Source organism: Corapipo altera, unplaced genomic scaffold (genome assembly GCF_003945725.1).
Source record: "Corapipo altera isolate COAL_440 unplaced genomic scaffold, ASM394572v1 45, whole genome shotgun sequence".
Classification (NCBI taxonomy): Eukaryota; Metazoa; Chordata; class Aves; order Passeriformes; family Pipridae; genus Corapipo; species Corapipo altera.
In genome coordinates this window covers 3,110,761-3,122,901 of record NW_020884877.1, presented here as the reverse complement: position 1 = coordinate 3,122,901, position 12,141 = coordinate 3,110,761, and positions in this window count along the sequence as shown.

Sequence of the window (12,141 nt, the reverse complement as noted above, 5' to 3'; positions counted from 1 at the left end):
CCTCTGGGATGAAATGCAACAACTGTTCCACGGGGCACGGCATAGGAGAGGAAGTGAGGAATACCAGCACATCAAATTGCAATTGCAGGGGGAATTTAGGTAGGAAGAATGTAATTACCCCATTTGGAGCCTGGCCAGACCACGGGGGTTAACATGTTATAAAGAGCCCTCTGAGAATTTTAACAACCCCTAGTGCTCAGGACCTTTAATTTATATTAGCCCTGAGGAGCAAGGCTAACTGCTCCACTCAGCTGGCCTGTACGCTGCTGCGGGAAGAGGGGAAAAATCAGCTTCTAGTTGTTCCCTGCTTCCACCCAACTACTAAGCAGATTAATAATATTTAGTCTGCAACTTCTGATGAAAACATGGCACAAGGCAACATGATTGAAAGCTGCACAGAATCAGAGCAATTCTTACTGATCTTTCAAAAGCCACAGAGGAAGAAAATGTTTCCTGCTCCAGTGAATAGGAAAGCTCTCACACAAAAGAGCTCAAGATCATCTCAGTCAGTCTAACAATAAATACTATAAGGATACACAGACAGGAAGACATCAGAAATACCTATTGCTTCTCCAGCATCAGGTTTGGAGAAAGAGCAGGAAACTACAGCACTTGTTTCATTCATGAAGTGAGCAGTTGTCACCAATTACTCTTACTAATATATCTTATGATAGTAGATATATATATATATGCATGTGCATTTTAATTCTTTTGGCTTAAGTAAAACCAAATTGAAGGCAACAATGAATATAAGAAAGATGAGCAGGAAGAAGAAATATAAGCATGCAGCTCATCTTACTTTTTTTTTCCACTGTTAGCTTTAAGTAGCTTAAAAAAAAAAAAGTAGACTTGTTTCCAAGTCTCCTTCCTCCAAAATAAAATACCAAGTGAGGCCATGGTGGAGCACAGCTTTTCCCTCCCATTGTACCAAAAGCATTTGGAGCAAATTCCAGGAGACTGCCAAATACTCTTTGAAATTGTTTACATTATCTATCCATACCCCACAAAGTTGTCTTATTTCTTCAATCAGGTTACACACAATTTAGAGTCATTTAGGCTCCTTATTATAGTCTAATGTAATGCACCAGAGATATTGTTACTTCATTGTTTTTAAACTTCTGAATGTCCAAAGGGATGCATTTAATTTGCCTTTGACATGCATTATAGTAAAAGTACCATGGTATTGTACATAAAGCCCCTTGTTTCTTTCATCTTATAATGAGAAACCGAAAGAAGAAACAAGGAAAGGCTTCACCAATTGAAGCAAAGCAGTATCTTTTGGCTGTAAATACTCCTTGGCCACAGCAGAGGTGCTGTATATCACGTGGACAACACTCCTGCTGCAGGAGCTCCGTGATTTATGCTAATGAGAAAAGCCACCTTGACAAACAGAAAACAAAGGACAGAATAGTTCAGTGCTGATGCAGATTTTGAACATTAGGTTTAAGTTTCACAGGAAATACCGAAGACCAGTGGTTACAGGAATCTCACAATGCTGGTACATATCTGGGAGTCCTCGCTGGAGAGACGTCAATCAGAGGCACAAATCATGAGTGATTTGTATCATGTAGTTTTATTCCAGGACTTATCAGCTCTTCCATGTGCTCTGGGGAAGAGTGGACAGTCTCTGGTTTTTAAAGAGGATTCACAGACCAGGACTTTAACTGGAAAAACACCCTTGAAAAAGCACATAATTCAGTCTTTTATGCAAGACCATCACACAAGACTGATCCATAGTACTGCAGTTATAAGGGAGAACTTGCTTTGCTAAAAGTTCACGTTTAAGCAGGTCCCAGCACTGGATTGGCATGTTCCTCACCTCCTCCCCAAACAGTTCTGGCACATTTTTCAAGGCTTAAGCAATGAGTGGTTTTGAGTCTCTAAGAACTAGATTCTTAAAAGCATTTAGGCACATGCAAAGTTTTCACATGTGCTCCTCCCTGACTTCTGAGCATTTAGGAAAACTCAGCATTGGTTTAGAATATGTGTACCCTTCCTTTGTTCAAAGATGATCAAATCCAATAGTGCAGGCTTTGAACAGCCACAAAAGGCAGAAACTCATACTTCAAAAACTTAGAATGTGTTACAGAAGACAGACCTGCTCTGAGGCTTGAATTCATTCCATGGACATAGAAACTGATCCCCAGAGGTAGGTTACTTTTAGGGATAACCTGTGTCATTTTGACCATATAAAGAATTGGTCTAAGTTAAAAACTAACTCCTTTTCCATATCTACCATGTGGAGATCATGTCAGCTTGTTGGCAAATTAGAGCCAACACCAGTGACTTGAGACATGTATTTATTCCTCTATAACACTGACACTGTGCAAATTATGTCCATAACTTATTGCCATGTTTTTGCTTTTTACTTGATTAAACAAGTGTCACAGGCTATGAAGCAAATTTTGTCCTCATGATTACTAGAAATGCTCTCCCACTCCAGCATCTCTAAGGAGGAGACCTGTGCTCATACATATTGCTTTCAAGCTATTCATTCCTCACCTTGAATACAGAAAACACTACACAAGTAAAGAAAGTGCTTCACAGATAAAAGACAAAATGCAGAACACCCTATGCAGACAACTCTGCTTTGCTTTTAGGAGGAGTTCCCATGTAGAAGGCAGCTAGTAAGTGTTCCTATGAACATGAAATGGAACATTAAAATAAAATCAATAAGAAAATGCAGCAAAACTCACTCTGGCCAAAGAGTGAGAACTGCAGAAATATCTATGCTATCGAAACAGAAGTAAAATCTTTTTCAAACAACAACAATAAAAAAAAAGAGCAGTTACGTGATTTGCAGGGTCAGCCCTGTTAATTTATAGCCAGGCCATGGTGCACTGAGTACCCTTTTTGTATTTCTCTAAATACATACTATCATACAGATGCAACATCCTGTGTCACATATGTCCAACAATTAAACAACATGGACAACTTGACGTAGTTGTTTGCTACGACCTATTAAAAAAATAACAAAACCCAGCAGTTTTTATGCTTCATACAAGGTGGGGAAAAACAAGGGCTGTATTTTCCCCTTTGGTTAAGGCGAACAAAAGTGGCCATGTATCTTAACACCTGGGAAAAGTCAGGGCATGCACAGCTGGCCGCGAGCTGGTCACACATTCCTGAGGTTACAATTACGGCCAGTGTTCTCAAACCAGGCTCACTGACAAGCAGTTGCAGATGGCCAAAAAGCTTATGTATGGAAATAGCTTTACTCAGCAAAATCTTAGAAAAATAACGTATCAATAGGAACACTTGTATCTGTAGATGTAGCACTTTCTCAGAGATGTTTTCTTCAGTTAGCCCACAGGTCATGTCATATAGAACGAAAACAGGAAAACTTTTGTGTTGCACATCATATGCATCATTTGGTACCAGCATATCATTTTCTCCACAAGTAGAGTCCCGGTGCAGTTAAAGTGGGGAAACTCTATCAGCATGTTCGGTTCTGCTCCCAGATTTGCCAACAGCCAGCCACATGGCCAGCCCTCTTTTCAACACTCCAGTCTGATGAGGGGACAAAGGGGCATCACAGGACTCATTTGGGTATAAAACTTCATGCTTCATGCACTTGGATGAACAGGTACCAACACTGTAAAGTATGATTTTATAATCTCTGTAAGTAATGAGGAAAAAAAATGTGCTCATGTTTTCCCTTTTCACTATTGACATTTTAAAAAAACATATCTACATGGAAACTTATCTTAGGCTCAGTGAAACAATCAGAATTCAAACATGGTAAAAACTGAATAATCATCTGGTTAGACATGAGAAGAGAAAACAAAGGTTTTAGTCATTTGCAAAACAATCTTTGCAAGATACTTCCTTAAGGGTGGTGGTGTGATCACATGATTGGGTGACTTTTTTTGTGATGCTGAAAGCATGGACACTTAATATAAAAGAAATTACAACAGTTAAATTACAGGAGGAAAAATATATTTAAGTGCAACATCTACTATGGTTTTATTTAGTAGACTTCAAACTCCTGAGGGTTTGGGAAAATCTATACCAGATATCATATAACAAAAATTATTAGACTTCACACCAAACATGGCCAGAGTCAGTGATCAGGGTCACAAAAACAACTGAAACTTGAACTCGGGCACTGATGTCTATTTGCACCACTAAGTAAAACCTTTTTTTGTAAGAAAAGAACTTTTATCTTTTCCAAAACAGAATATGCAAAAATTGCACTAAGGTGTGGTTACAAACATTTTAATTGCAGATATTTTTCAATAAAAAGACAGAGCAGAAGAACAAATATACAAGAGTTTGTGCCTGCTACTCCCTGAGCAAGAGCCCTGTTACTGTGATTAGTAGAGGTCAACAGATGAACATCTTCATGATGTTACACACGATCAGCAAGACTAAAAGGTCGCTATGGTTTTCATTTACTATTTGCTATAAAACTCATAACTTAAACTGACTTTGTGCATGTTTCTCAGATATCACACATACCTTGAAGTCAACAAATCAGAGATTAGATTACAGATCACTCAATGTAAACTTCTACTGATATTTTGTCCCAAACCAGTTGAAAGTAGAGAAGACCTCTCCAGAGCTTCTGGCTGTCCATTTCATTGGGCCTCATATTGCACTCCTTGAGTCAGTGAAATCTCCCCCTATGAAGATGACAGAATTTTGCCAGAGTAAAGAGAGCAGGAACAAACCTATTGTACAGCAGTAACCACAGAGTTCTCTTAAACCTATTAACATTTGCACACAACACAAACTCATTGTTAAAAAGATTTGTAAATTAAAAAATAAATGTGATACCAAATATTGTAGGTTCCTATTTGTGAAAATGTCTAAGTCTCTTAAAAGAGTATTAGTTGTGAGGTAAAATTGAACCTGCATATTCCCTTCTGTATATTGATCTTTTCAAAGATTATTTTATTTAGCTTGCAACTACCAGCACAAATGCTGATTCTAAATATATCTGCTGAACTCTAAATGACTTCTGTTTATAGAAATAGGACATAACAAGCTATTAAATCTTCCTTACAACAAACTGCTATGCCAAAATACTTGCTCCAGATTTTTCAGCGAAAAAGACTTAGACAGGCAACCAGAAGAAGACTGGCAAGACCATTATTGCAACATATTTTATCATTTAAGCCTTTCCTTAGATGGACTTGATTTTAGTCTTGTTAGTTCTGCATCCACACAGGTTTAAAAAAACAACAAAAAAAAAATCCAGTTGTGCTTGAAACACTCATTACTTTCTCTGACTAAAGAATTCAACACAACAGTTTGCTGCTACATGGTACCTAAATAAACTCAGAAGAAGCAGGACACAACAATAATGAAAAGCTGCATAACTGCTGATGATTTGGAGTAACACAGTCAGAAACTATATAGCCCTGAGGACTCCACAAGAAGTTCACAATTAGACAAGAATGAACTGCACACGACCATTAACTATTATATTCATGCTCATCACAGTGAAAACACAACAGGGTAAGCTGAATTGCAGAATTGGGATTTTTCCCCCCTGTAAACTCTGCATCCAGTCTAAGGCTGATTGAGCTGTTTCTTCAGTTTCTATAATCTACAAGTGGCTGGTGCACTTTCAGGTGGTGTGTTCTACAGTGAAGCTCACTAAGAGTATAAAATACAATTATTCTAAAAGGTCAGTATCCATTTTATTGCTGTTATAATTGATGCATAATCACATTTACTTATCTGCAGACATAGATCAAAACTGAAGTTTCAAAGCCACACTTCCTAAAGGAGTTGGCAGCATTTTCAGTTGTTCAAAGGTCATTGTAAATAAAGCATAGAGGTATGGCACTCCTAAATGGCAATGGGATCTGGGACAAGCCACTTTGGAAAAGGGCATTTTGAAGCTGAATGTGAAGATTTATGAAAAGGTTCTGCAACAGAGAAGGCTACCTTGTGGGAGAAGCAACTATATGAATTTCTCTAATGTGGGAACAGTTTTCTGCAGTTTCATTTGTCTTAGTAATTATTAACAGGTTTCTAAATTATGCACACCTAAGGTGTCAGGGAATGTCAGGAATGTTAACCCACTAAATAGTCGAACTCTGCCTGCTTAGGTGAAGAACAGAAATCCAACAGCATATTCCTTTGAAATAATCAGTTTACTACTAGTCTGTTTTGCCCAACTCTAACAGGAATCACACCTCAATTCCCTCCTCACAGCTGGAACTATTTGCCTTTCAAAAACCATTTTATATGTAAAATTCAAATTATATCAAAAATTATTCCCCTTCTCTTGAAATGAGATGATGGGACTCTCGTAACGCTACTTAATGAATACGAGCAGGTTTCGCCCTCTCCTCCTTTTTAATAAACTCTCTTACCTTTCATTGTGAACAACTCTCATTTATCTAACATAAGAAGTACCAGGCTAACAAGAACAAAAAAAAAAAAGACATAACCTCTTTATTATTTTATATCATCTTAGATGGTTTTACCTGACTAAGCATCTTTAAAATCCTGCACAAACAGGCTGCCTGACATTAGAATTAAGACAGGATCTTAGTTCTACCAGTGCAGTTTTATTACTGCATTGACCTGACAAGAGAACACTCACATATAAATACTTTATAAAGCATTCCTCTGTCAAAATGCTTGTTCCTTGTGAATATTGTAATTTATCAGGCATTTCAAGAGCTGAAGCAAAGAATATCGGTGATCTAAAATATCTAAAAAATGTAATGATTCAATTAATGCTGAGTTACTCCATGCATGAATGAACAATTTAACCTGGGCTTGAATACAGTATTTTAATAATGCAGCTGCCATATTTACTGGTCTCTACATTTCCTGAAAACTAATCTGCCAAACCAGTTATACAGTATTAATCTTCTGCGCTTCCGTTCCTGGAGTGTGAGTCAGTAACGCTCCAGAATCGCACGTCACCTCACTGAAATGCTACATGTTTTATAACATTTACAAATACCCTAATTGTAAAATGAAGGCAGATAAATTTTTCAGTTGAAAAACTACCTTCGAGCATCTGAGTGGCAGGTACAGGTTTCTAGAAAACTTCATGTCTGTTTAGGCAGTAATTTTTAAATATCTTGGAATACTAGTTTTGGGGTTTTTTCCTAAGTACACATGGTATTGTATCTGCAGTTTTGAGACTTCTTTTCCACAAGGCTGTCAGACTCAGAGCTGTTCTTTATTTCAAAGCCTTGGTAGCACAACACATTTCTCATAAGAAATTAAGTGAACTAAAACTACTTTGTCACAAAAAGATTCTGTGCAGTAAAGAACAATCTCTTCTATACCACCTGATTGGCACTATCCCAATTACCATGCTTGACCTAACTGAGCATGTTCTGGCAAAGTTTCACCTGTAATCAACTTCATATGGAGTTCATCTAAAATGCACGTTACCCTGGGCCCTCAAGAGCAATTTTTTTTTTCCCTTTAAAAACACAGCTTGTTTCATTTCGGGGTGAAATTATAAATACAAGAACAACCTTTGGGCAAAACCAAAGTTGGGGGTTGCTTTGCTGAGTAATTCAGCCCAATGAAATCATGAATAAAATTACTGATGTGCAAAAAGACTTAGCCCGGGTTGGTGAAAGATTACAATAACTTGGGATAAACATTTATGACTTCAGATAAAAATGTGATTAAAATAATAAGTAAATAATCTTTAACTGCAGATGACAGCAGCATTACAGTTAATCATGATATTGGGAAATGTTAGGTAGTGGAAGACAGGATTAACATATTGCTTTAAAACATTCCATTACTTTCTGCATCTGTTTACTGATAATAAAAGAAACAGCTGTTCTAAATGTAACATTAACAGGTGTAAACCGTTCATTTGAGATTTTAAAACAATAATTCTCCTCCGTTTCCTCCTCAGCTATTCTGAAATGACATTACAAACACCCCTCCTATTAGCTTACACAATTAACTCATAATTGTTCAACCTCTCTGCATGTCCACAAAACGTATACATGTGGAGTTAGCTTCCTTCTCACTCTGGGCAAAAGGCTCTGTTCTCCTGCACTGCACATCCTGAACTAATGCACCAGATGTGTCCCATAAAACGGTTGGTCACACTATTCAGCAGCTTTCCTTTAGCAACTGTTCTATATCAAATTTACTGTAAAAAAGCATCATAATTACGAAGCAACACTGTATCAAATTCACAGACCTAATATCTCACTATGTTCAGTTAAACTATGAATGATAATTGAGCTTGAAATTGTATATTTACTTTAAATAAGTCCTCCAAATCATCTGCAACAATGTGTGCTTAATTCGAAGCCATTAACAAAAGATTTAACATTTCCACATTTATACTCTCCATAATTTCAGATATGATACTCCATACTTATGGGAGGGGAGGGAATAAAAGCAAGTTCTGGTAGCTTTCCATTTGCAAAATTAAATGAACGTATCTTAGGTTTTTTGGAATTGCTAACCCAGCCTGTTAAAATGCTGGGTACAAAACAAACAAAACTCTCAAGAATCCTTCCATATTGCTATTGCAGCCAAATAATTGAATCAGAACTAGAAGTTCATTTAACAAAAGATACCAAACCCCATTACAAAATAAAAACCTGACCTGCTTTACAGAAGATAAAACAAACGCTGAAGACCAAATATTATAACCCTTTCAAAAACCTAAAAACTTCCTTGTTGATACTTATTTTCACAAAAGTAATACCAGAATGTTTGTAGGGAAAAAAAAGCAGTGATCCCTTCAGATCAAGGAACATGTGCTTTTATAACTAAAGAGAGTTTTGCTTATGAGTATTGGTGCTATTGCTAGATATTTTATATAGCCCATACCAGAAAATGGAAATAGAGAAGAGGAATCTATTTTAACAAATTAAAAATTACATCATATAGATTTTAGTGTTGCCAATGACTGCTAAGTGCTCCTGAAAATAAGTTAAGTGTTTCTCTGGTTTTATTATTATTTTCTAAACTGCTATTATTCATACTAAAGGGAAAAAACTAACAAATACTCCAAATCCCTTTACACACACCACTTCTTAACTGAAACAGAAACTTTATTATTTAGATTCCTACTATACTCGGAAAAGAAACATAAGAGGTGCTACCTCTATTTCATGTTTATACTCGTATTTGTACTTAAAGGAAAATATTTTTTTCAATGAGAATTTCCTGTATTTTTAAACAAAATTGATATTCAATGGTTTCCCAATTAAAATAATATGCAACTTTTCAGACTCTGGGCGAGGCAGCCACCAGAGCTGCAAACACAGCACCAGAACTGAACCTGCCATACGATCAACCCTCTGAAAAATGCAAAGCTACATACAACCAAAAGGTTTTGGAAGTTTTATTATGAGATTGTGCTTTAGCTGGAAAGCTCCCGATTCTCCCCTAGGGAACACTGCTACCTGCAGTAGGCATAGTTTAGGAAAGCCAACATGCTTCCATGAGAAGCATTGTAAATAATAACGCTTTGGCCTGCTGGTGACGCAAAGGGAGGAAAGAAGGATGCTCATCTACGGTCAGACTCAGACCTGTCTACCCTCATTTTAGTCAAAATCGTACAAAACTGAAATGCCAGCAGAGGGCAGTGCAAATACGAGAAGTCCCAGAAATGCCCCGGCCCGGCCCCTCGTGGGGAAGCAGCTGTGTGGGGACAACGAGGTGGCTGCCACTCGCTCATCGCTGGGACACGCACCCACCACGTCCTACCCTGCTGCTCCTTCCTCGAAGGAAAAAGGTCAACTACAACAATAATCCAGTCCACTGAGCATTGAACATTTCAGGTTTTCCTCTTCCTTTCAGACAGCCCATGGAGCTGGGGACAGATTGACTCTCTGTCTGCAGGGACAGGCAGCCTCTGTGCGCTCCCCCGGGAGCCTCGTGGGGTTCACCACCTAATGACAATCCCAGTAGCACCCCGTGCTGATTCAGTGGCAGGAAGTTGATGTGCCTTTCTTTTGAGAAATGTTACAGCAGGTGCACCACTTGACTTAAGCTTGTAAACCTAGAACTGGGGTACTTCTGTTGTTTAAACAAGGAACATAAAATGGATGCATCAGTAGAGGCATCAGTGAGGGCACCTCTGGAAACAGAAAGTAACATTTCTTTTTGTCCACACTGGATAAAGTGAGGAGAGACCCATCATCTCTAAAGCCATCTCCCATCAGCAGAGTACCTGTTTAACTCACAATTTCAGCTTGCACCACAGGTACTGTGGTGGGGAAGACAACCCAACCTACCACTCCCAAGCCGTGTTACAGCACTCACTGCTGGTACCCAGCCACACAACAATCCCTCAGACCCCACAGAGACAGAAACAAACTACACCTACCTAAGGGAGAAATCCAAAGCAACTCTCTTGAGGTAAAGGACAGCAAACACACCCTGGAAAGAAGGAAGTTAGGGAAGACCCACCTCCCAATTGCCTAACCTGGCACACCTGTACCTACTGAAAATCCTGATGATAATTTGATTTCATATCAACTAAACCCACCATGGCACCTGTGAATACTCATTTCCCAATCACTTTGTCCTCAATCTATGGCCTGAAAACCTGTTAAAACAACTTGTCCTTTGTGATGCTACTCTTATATGAAGGCACTTGATGTAGACTCAAATGTTATCAAAGATACCAGCATTTGCTTCAGTATAATTAGGATACATCTATCTTACCTATCTTTTGGAAAAGAACCAGCAATTATTATTCTCATTAAAAACCACATGTTATATTCCCAACTGATTAGAATTGGTGCACATATTAATTTAAGTTCCAGCAAAATTAGACTAGAGATAAATTTCACTTCTCCAGCTTGCCTTTGGCTTTTCTCACTGTAATGGCTACTCTCTAAACTCTAACAGTTTATATTCCAACAAGAATAAAAATAAACAAACTATAACCTTCTGTATCCACTGCTGGGATCCTGTTTCCCCATCGGAGCCAAGAGTCACGTCCTCCTTCCTCTGTCTCCATCCACCTTCTCACTTCGATTCTAAAAATTCACATCTTCTGCACTGAGTGACATTTACAGCCAACAAGTGTTCAGTTTGTCAGTGACATTCTCATCTTGTGCCTTGCTCACTGTTGAGCTTGGAAAGATATCTTCCTTGTGCCCTTGCTCTTTATGAAAACGATAAACCTACTTTAATGGCATAAAGACATAATCATAGAATCACAGAATAATTTGAATTGGACCTTTCAAAGGTCACCTAATCCAACCCCCTGCAGTGAGCAGGAACATCTTCAACTAGATCAGGTTGCTCAGAGCCCCATCCAATCTGACCTTGAATATTTCCAGGGATGGGGCATCCACCACCTCTCTGGGCAATCTCTTCCAGTGTTTCACCACCATAATTGAAAAAACTACTTTCTTATATCTATATAACTATATCTAATCTATATCGACTCTCCTTCCGTTTAAAACCATTACCCCTTGTCCTATTGCAACAGGCCCTGCTAAAAAGACAATCATTACCTTTCAGATTAGAATTTTTATGTTGTCATGTATTGCTGTGACGTGATTCCTTAGTTCACCAGTTCAGCACTCTTTGATAAAGGGTAATACATCAGTGACTTACATTTTCAGACTGTACATTTGCTTGTCTGGTCCCATACTCCTGTCCACCAAGCAGCTTGCACTCAGGCCTTTCAGCAACCTTCAACCACTTACCCAGCAGCCACAGAAACACCACATTTTCACAGTGCCAAGATACGCTAATGACTGAAAAGCTGGGGATGGACAGGACTTTTCAGGTGAGCTTTCCTGAAACTTTTGAAACCTACTCTTCCAGAGACACTGCATCTGCTATACGCAGAAGGCCTAACAGGGCAGCTTTATGGAAGTAGGCTCCTACTTAAAATAGAGGAGTAAATATTGTGTTCTGAACCAGTTTCCCACAATCAGTCTCTCTCTCTCTCTAGCAGGCTATGCCCTGGTTATGCCACATTCTCCCCGAGTGAGGACAGTTTATGTTTCCCACCCCCAAGCAGTTTGTGTGGTGTATATCACTGAACCAACATACATCCACGGGCATCTGATTTCAGTGCTAACCTGGGCTCCTGTGACTCTGATCCTTTCAGGTCACTGGCCAGTTTTTGTTGATCTAAAGTTTTTAAAGACTACTATACTGTTAAGAATAATTTTTTATGTGCATAATTTTTTGAGCTTGGACTCTAGGACTTCA